The sequence below is a fragment of the Prionailurus bengalensis genome, chromosome B3 (genome assembly GCF_016509475.1).
Source record: "Prionailurus bengalensis isolate Pbe53 chromosome B3, Fcat_Pben_1.1_paternal_pri, whole genome shotgun sequence".
Taxonomy (NCBI): domain Eukaryota; kingdom Metazoa; phylum Chordata; class Mammalia; order Carnivora; family Felidae; genus Prionailurus; species Prionailurus bengalensis.
In genome coordinates this window covers 46,885,324-46,893,414 of record NC_057355.1, presented here as the reverse complement: position 1 = coordinate 46,893,414, position 8,091 = coordinate 46,885,324, and the positions used below count along the sequence as shown (strand labels likewise).

Genomic DNA, 8,091 nt, shown 5'->3' with positions numbered 1-8,091 from the left:
CTGGAGCCTGCTTCAGATTCTTTCTCCCTCTCTCTCTGCCCCTCCCTGGCTTGCATTCTGTATCTCTCTCTCTCTCTCTCTCTCTCTCTCTCTCTCTCTCTCTCAAAAATAAACATTAAAAAAATTAAGATAAAAAAGAAATCATTTATTTTCTCTTATGACTGGATATGCTAATTTGAGGATTATTGCAAAGCATGCATATAGTTATTCTGGTTGTCCTTTACAGGTTTAGAATTAACTGAATCTAGTGCTACAAAATATATAGACATTATAAAATTACATCTCATTAAATTTAAAGGAAAAGTTTGCTGGTAAATAATTGTAGATTTGCTCATTGAATTTATTTGAAAACACTTTTCATGTTACAATCTGCCAAATCATATGGAATAGGAGTCTCTTCATTTTTGCCAACATGGGAATAATAGGCGAAAGCCATGGGCAAGCGGATGGAACGTGGAATTTCACTCTCCCTCTGCAAAGACTCAGAAGAAAAGAATATGTTTGTCAGCATCTTTATGATAACACCACAAGCAAAGACAATACTGAGTTTCTTCAATACTCCCCAAAGCAGAGAAACATCTCGTGTTTACTGTTGACAACAGTGTTGTCTGTCCTCAGAGCTCAGGCGCTGGCATCATCTGCTACGCTTGATCATCTTACCTACAAAGTTATCCTCCTGAATAATGTAAGAAATACTTCCTGGCACATATTTGAGAGCCATTTTGCAAAATAAGGCATCTTGATGGAACAATAACATACATAGATGCTAATTAACATATCCATCATACAATCATTATATTCATCACATTATAAAGTACATCTTAATGGAGAAATGTTTTCTTTCTTATTTTTGTTGGAAAAGTCAGAGAATTTATCCCCGCTTATCCAAATCTGGCCCATATTGTTAGAAGAGATCACAAAACTATAGAGTCACAGATTTTAAAGATGTCTTGGTGTTGGGTGACGCATTTTATCCCTTTTCCATCATCAGAGTTAACTGGAAGAATGCAGGACAGGTTTGGCTCACAGACAGAGAGCCAAAAGACGACCCCACCTGAGCAGAGTATATGTCCAAATTCTGCTCAAATTTTGCAAATGAAGAAGCTGAGACTAAAGAAGAGGAATTAGCAGGACAAAGCGTCATGGTTGGTACAAGACACAGGAGCCTGGGTTGGTGTGCTACTCTTTCTAGCATTGCCTCCTTAGAAAATGCAAAACGACGTTGAGGATCCTCTGTGGAAGAAGTCAGGAGCATGCACTGTACCCTTTAAAAGATTTTCATTAAAATGGTGAAACACATAATGTTTTTACATAAAGGGACAAAAATATGTCCATATATGTGACTAGAAGAATATATACCCAATGCTAACACTAGAATATAGGCTCTGATTACTGCTGTCTTCACGGCACTAACAATTTTGGGGCACAGTAGGTGTTTGATAAATAGGGTGACCATATGTGCTGGTTTGCCTAGGACATCCCCATTTATGCCTCTCGTCCTGAGGGTGGGCCCCTTAGTGCTCCTTTCTATTCTCCAATATCTCCAATATTAACTAAATATTAATAAATGCACTTGAATGAATAATTTATGAAGGATGGGATTCATTTTTATTTTTCTGTTTTGATTTATCTGCATTTTCTAAATTCTGTATTAATAAACATGTGTATTTGTATATTAGGAAAAAACATTTTTTAATTAAAAATAAAAAATTTGGGGCGTCTGGGTGGCTCAGTTAGTTAAGTGGCCAACTTCAGCTCAGGTCATGATCTCGCAGTCTGTGGGTTCAAGCCCCGTGTCGGGCTCTGTGCTGACAGCTGGGAGCCTGGAGCCTGTTTCAGATTCTGTGTCTTCCTCTCTCTCTGCTCCTCCCCCGCTTGCACTCTCTCTCTGTCTCTCAAAAATGAATAAACATTAAAAAAATAAAATAAAAAAAAAATTTGCCTCTTGATCAAATCAGCTTCAGTTCAAATAGTCAATCCTATGAATCATGGAATTTCCTGATGATAATCTAAATATTGCAATAAACCTCCAGAATTGAATTTTTTTAAAAGTTTTAATTATTATTTTGAGAAAGAGAGAGAGTGCGAGCAGGGGAGGGGAGGAGAGAGAGGGAGAGATAGGATCCCAAGCAGGCTCCACACTGTCAGCATGGAGCTTGATGTGAGACTTGAACTCATGAACCATGAGATCATGACCTGAGCAGAGACCAAGAGTCGGACATTTAACCAAAAGAGCCAGACAGGTACTCCCAACATGGAATTTCTTTTTTAAACCTACAATTTACGAATAGAATGTTAAATTGCTCTAGAACACTAGAGCAAAACTGAAAATCACAAATATTTTTTTAACTCAGATTACAACATAGTGTGGTTTTCAAATTAAGCCACTTCTATGTTAAATTATTTGGCAACTGGATCTCTATGATAAGTAAAGAGACTCTCTGAAAGTGTTCTTTTTGGTTTAAAAAAATAATTAATTTTTTGTTAATTTCTCTCTAGGAGTGTTTTGTGTTAAGAATTCCTACTCGTGGGGCGCCTGGGTGGCTTAGTCGGTTGAGTGTCCAACTTCAGCTCAGGTCGTTATCTCACAGTCTGTGAGTTCAAGCCCTGTGTCGCTCTGTGCTTATGGCTCAGAGCCTGGAGCCTGCTTCGGATTCTGTCTCCCTCTCTCTGCCCCTCCCCCGCTCATACTCTGTGTCTCTCTCTCTCTGTCAAAAATAAATAAACATTAAAAAAAAAAAAAGAATTCCTACTCATCCCCATTTTTGTGAAAGGTGGATATTCCTAAAAACTTAATGAAGACCTGCCTGCCCATAAACCATGTCAAATCACAACTTTTTCTTATTATATTCAACTGAGGAAACAGAAATGTTTTTAAACAATGAACTTGCTATCACAGAAATACACTTCAAAATTTGGGTGGAGGTACGTAGAGAGACAGGATGGTGAATACACGGGAAAATAAAAGAGGGAAAGAAGGAAAGCCTTGCCCACTGCCTTCCAACAGCGAAATGAATGTAATGGGACAGTGAGAGCTTCAGGGCTTCCAAAAGCAAGAGAGACACCCTTCCCTCCCTGACACTCCCACCTCCCAGCTTCCAAGATGCTGTGCCCTTTGACTTCCCAGCTCTTCACACTTGGCTTCTGCCCTTTTCACCATCCCTGGGGCTCAGTTCTTAGCATTCGGCTGTGGTTCCTTTGCAAGGCTCTTCCTTCACTGTGGTGCTGGTCTCCCACTAATCCGTTCTGATATCCAGAAACGTCCATCTCACCCCAAATCACCCTAAGACCAGCACATGTACACAGGCTTTCAGACCACTTTCCTTGAGATGCCCTGCCATCACTGGAACATAAGTGAATAAATGTGATCAAGCACCTACTATGTGCAAGCCACCGCAGGGGATGCATTTTAATCTTTTTTCCATCATCAGAGTTAATTGGAGGAAAGGCAGAACAATATTGGCTCACAGAGAGGGAGCTGGAAGTGGACCCCACCTGGGCAGAGCATATGTGCATGGGACCCATTTACTGCTTTCATCACTTGCCTTCGTGGGACTGAGCCACATCTGGATCCCATTACAATTATGAAAGGTGCAGGCTTCATGCCTGCTCCAAAGCCCAGCTCTGATTTCACAACCAGCCTGGAGAAGCAGGAGGCAAGTAAATACTTCCTGTTCCATTTGTAATCAACATGCACTTGACATCAATAAACCAGGATAATTACATTATCATTATCATTACCATCATTATTATTGGCCACAATCGAGGAGACATTAATAGGGGTTTCTGCAGGATCCTCTTGGGACGGATGGGACTAACACTGGAGTAGGAGGGTGGAGGAGGATGCCATTTGTCGCTTTCCTTAGCCAAGCAGATGAGGCAACTCTTAAAATGCTCTCACAAGACATAAAGATTTGATCTCACAGACCAGCAGTTGATTGCCTCCATTGTTTCTTCCACACAAAATGACAAGGTCTCCAGGCCTTGAATATTTTCTGGAACCCCAGAACATTGGAAGAGGAGGGATTTTTAAAGACAGTCAAGTCTAGCCTCTTCTTCTTTCTTTTTTCTTTTATTGTTTTATTTTTGCTGTTGAGGAAATGTAGACCAAGGGGCTTGATAGCACATTAGTCTGTAGAACTCAAACTAGAACTTCAGCTTTGGCCTGTCCACTTCCTCCACTGGTTGGGAAGAGCTTAACCGAGCTACCTTCATTCTTATAGGTCGGCTTCTTCACCAGAAATTAGACTTTCTAATGGCTCAAGATTCTTCACCGTGGCCCTTAGGCATTCTCTTGTCCATTATCTAATGCAATATAAATATTTGGAAAACAGCCACTTGGCTTCTCCCCTGAAAACAGAACTGTTACAAGTGAACTTTACATCAGACTAGCTCTGCTGAAAACCCTCAGGGCAGTGTGGGTTGTTAGACGCTGGCAAGAATTGTGGAGAGATTTTTCCTTTTGAAAAATGTCTATGTAGGAGGCGTGTGTGTGTGTGTGTGTGTGTGTGTGTGTGTGTGTATCTTACTTGGATATACTCTTTGTTGGATGGTATCCTATCATCAGATGAAGCCTGAAGGAGTATGGATGATGGTGGAAAGAGAAATGGATTATTTTGTGTTATCCATTATTTTGTGTGATATCACATCTATGATCCTGCTGTGTTTTTAGAATTGTTCTTTTGGACAGTGGGTAAGTCACCTTGTCAATGAAACTATCTGGTGGTGACAGATGATAACTAGACTTAACTGTGGTGATCACTTTGCAATGTACACAAATGTCAAGTCACTATGTTGAATACATAAAACTAATTAAATAATGTATGTCAACTATATAGTTCAGTAAGAAATTTTTTATTAAATTTTTTTAAATGTTTATTTATTTTTGAGAAAGAGAAAGACAGCGTGAGCAGGGAAGGGGCAGACAGAGAGACACACACAGAATCCGAAGCAGGCTCCAGGCTCTGAGTTGTCAACACAAAGCTAGATGCGGAGCTCAAACCCATGAACTGTGAGATCATGACCTGAGCTGAAGTCAGACACTTAACCGACTGAGCCACCCAAGGGCCCCAATAAGAAAATTTTTAAATGAAACTACCTGGGACTTTGCAATGTACACAAATGTTGAGTCACTATGTTGTATACGTAAAACTAATTGAATACTGTATGTCAATTACATAGTTCAATGTAAAAATTTTTTAATGAAACTACCTGGGACATCCATACTCATAAACATGCATGAGCACATGCACACACACACACACACACACACACGCACCACCTTTTTTATCTTCATCACTTTCACTATATCATTGGTACAGAAATGTACAAAGAGAAACAAAACCACCCACGCTCCTTATACGCATAAGAGTCTCTGGTGTCCTAGTGAATGGGTGGTAATGACTGGATGGAATCTTCCCTGAATGTATCCAAACCCTTGGAGTCTTTGGTTAATAAACAAATATTGTTGATTCTAAAGTTATTTTAATTGTGATTAAAAAGAGCAAAATATGATTAATAAACAAGTTTTTACTTACAGCCACCAACTAAGTCACTTCTTTGATGAGCATTTTTAAAAGAAATAAATTATGAGACACCCCTTAGCTTCCACGATCAATCATGTCAAAGTGACCCTTTTCAAGGGCAGCTTTTCTGTTTAGGAAAAGGACAAAGGAGTAGTCCAGGGCGGCTGCTCAAAAGAACTGGCTGGACAAATGCAGAGAGGTGTCCTTTTCCAAATGTGGGCCTCTGGCTCATTTCCTTCAATTTGCTCACCTTTCTTGTATGAAATGACCTGATTTTCCTCAACATCTTGATGATTTATTGTAAATAAGGGTTATTTATAAGAGATCTTCCTGGAGGAATAGCAGAATTATGTAATGGCTTCCCAAGAGGCCAGCTTAGCATTGTAACTCCCCTTCCTCCAATTCAGGGCAGAAACAAGAAAATAAAACCTCATTTAACTGTTTATTCAACCCAAATAAATCTGGCTCCAGGGCCTGCCAAGATTTTACAGTGCCAGAGGCAAGGGGGTGAGAAACCAGAAAGGGAAAGGAGGAAAGAGAATTGTAAGACGTGGGCAAGCGAGGGAAGCAAACAGCTCACACGGCGTGAGCTTCCTGCCTCCACAGACCCTGTTTATGAAATCTGAGCTCCTGCACCCCCGACACATGGAGTCAGGATCCAAAACGGATGGAAAATAAGAAAACTTCAAGCCATTTCCTGACTTCTCCAGTGTGTTCTCACCTTTTACCAGTTGGGCCCCAGACTGGACAGGTGCGAACAACATTTCCTTCACACTGTTCCCCAGTCCTTGTTCCTTGGGGTTCAGAGGGGCTGCATGTTAGAAGGGACCTCAAAAGGTCATCCAGCTGATTCTGCTGCCTCCAGGCAACAATGCCTCACCGCAGTTGAAGATTCCATACTTTGTTTTGGAATATTCCACAACCCCCGTTGGTTGTCTGTTTCAAGATTGAACCATCCCATTTTCTTTTCTTTTCTTTTTTTTTTTTTTTGGTTTATTTTTTGAGAGAGAGAGAGAGACAGAAAGAAAGGAAGACACAGAATCTGAAGCAGGCTCCAGGCTCCCGTGCTATCAACACAGAGCCCAACACAGGGCTCAAACTCATGGACCATGAGATCATGCCCTGAGCCAAAGTTGGATGCTTAACCGACTGAGCCACCCAGGCTCCCCATGAACCATCCCATTTTCAAAGTGTTTGCTAGTGAGAAGCAAGAGAGAAAGGAGAGCTTTATAAAAAACAAACTTTGGCTTATATTCCTTCCACATGCTTTCCCGTTTATTACCTTCTGTCCTAGGTAACAGGCATGGCAAGTAAGTTATCTTCATTATACTGAGATTGGGGGAGAAAACAGTTTGTCTAAAGCACCAAACCTCTTTGCTTCGGTGTCACAGATCACTGATGACTTAGTGGGCCTCATTCCCTTATACCCACTTACAACCAGGTCTGTGGCTCTCAGAAAGATAATCTCTCAGCATCATGAAAGTATGGAGAAAAACATGGAAGGTTGAAATGCAGAAACAGTGAGTGTAGGCAACAAGTTCCAGAATAGCAGCTGTGAAGGAATGCAGATCCTCACAGTAGTTAATGTCCAAGAACCAAGACAGGCTCTTTGTTTATTTAATTTTAAGATAGAGTACACCTGTGTTCATGGGGTAAGAAGATGGAGACAGTGAAGAAAGTGAGGTTGAATAAATAAGGGGGAAATTTTTACAAGAAGGAATAATAGAGCAAAAGCCTGATGGGAATAGGATAGTTTGTGGTACGTAACTCAGTTGGAGCAATTAACCGTGGACATCAGAAGGACATCACCTCTTCTGAGATGGATGGGAAAGGGATGAAGGTGTAGGTGCACGAAGACAGAGTGTAGGTAGAAGTGGAGGGGGCTACCTGACAGCAGGGGTCAAAGTCATCTGCTGAGCGAGAGCAGAGGATGTTACTGGGGGGTTGAGAAGTAGTGGGGATTCTTGGTGGCCCTACAGGAAGTGGGAGCATTACCTAGGGGATGAGAAGCTTTGCAGAGCAGTGCGGAAGCCAGTGAAGGAGTGCTGATTTCCACCCAAGGTTGTGTGGGACTTTTGCTAATGTCACTCGGCAGCCTAGGTTTGGGGATGGCGATCTGGGCTGGTTGAGATAACTCAGAGTTGGAGGTTCTCAAGAAGGTGGGCAGAGGAATGAGGTACAGAAGTTGAAGATGCTGGTTAGAAGGATTTGGACTGGAGGAGGCAGAAATAGAGTCAGAGAAGGCTGGGTGACAGCAAAAAAAGCAGGTGGCAGAAAACCAGGTGCCATGAAGGAGTTGAAGAGTCAAAGGCCTGGAAGGGAGGATGCTGGGGTCAGACGCTGAGACACTTGGGATTTGAAACCTTAGAAGTGGAGCAGTTCTGGGAGATAACACAGTCTCCACGGTGGCCTCAAAAGTGGGTAGCTAAAGAAGGGTGTAATATGAGACTAACAATGTATCCACAGCTTGCTCTTTGGGTAGGGAAACCAGGGCCCTTGCCAGGATCCCACTTGGTGATGGAGGAGTGCACAGTGGCCTACCCCTTATTCTTCTTTTCTGACCATA

The 8,091-nt window shown here is 41.7% G+C and overlaps 1 long non-coding RNA gene across 1 annotated transcript; it reads right to left on the bottom strand.

The window, feature by feature from the left end:
* Positions 1-319: 319 nt before the first annotated feature.
* On the bottom strand, positions 320-6,376 carry LOC122467841. The gene is made up of 2 exons (XR_006293091.1): positions 6,247-6,376; positions 320-472 (listed from the first exon to the last, which is right to left on the bottom strand). It is a non-coding gene; the product is annotated as an uncharacterized LOC122467841 (long non-coding RNA).
* Positions 6,377-8,091: the final 1,715 nt, after the last annotated feature.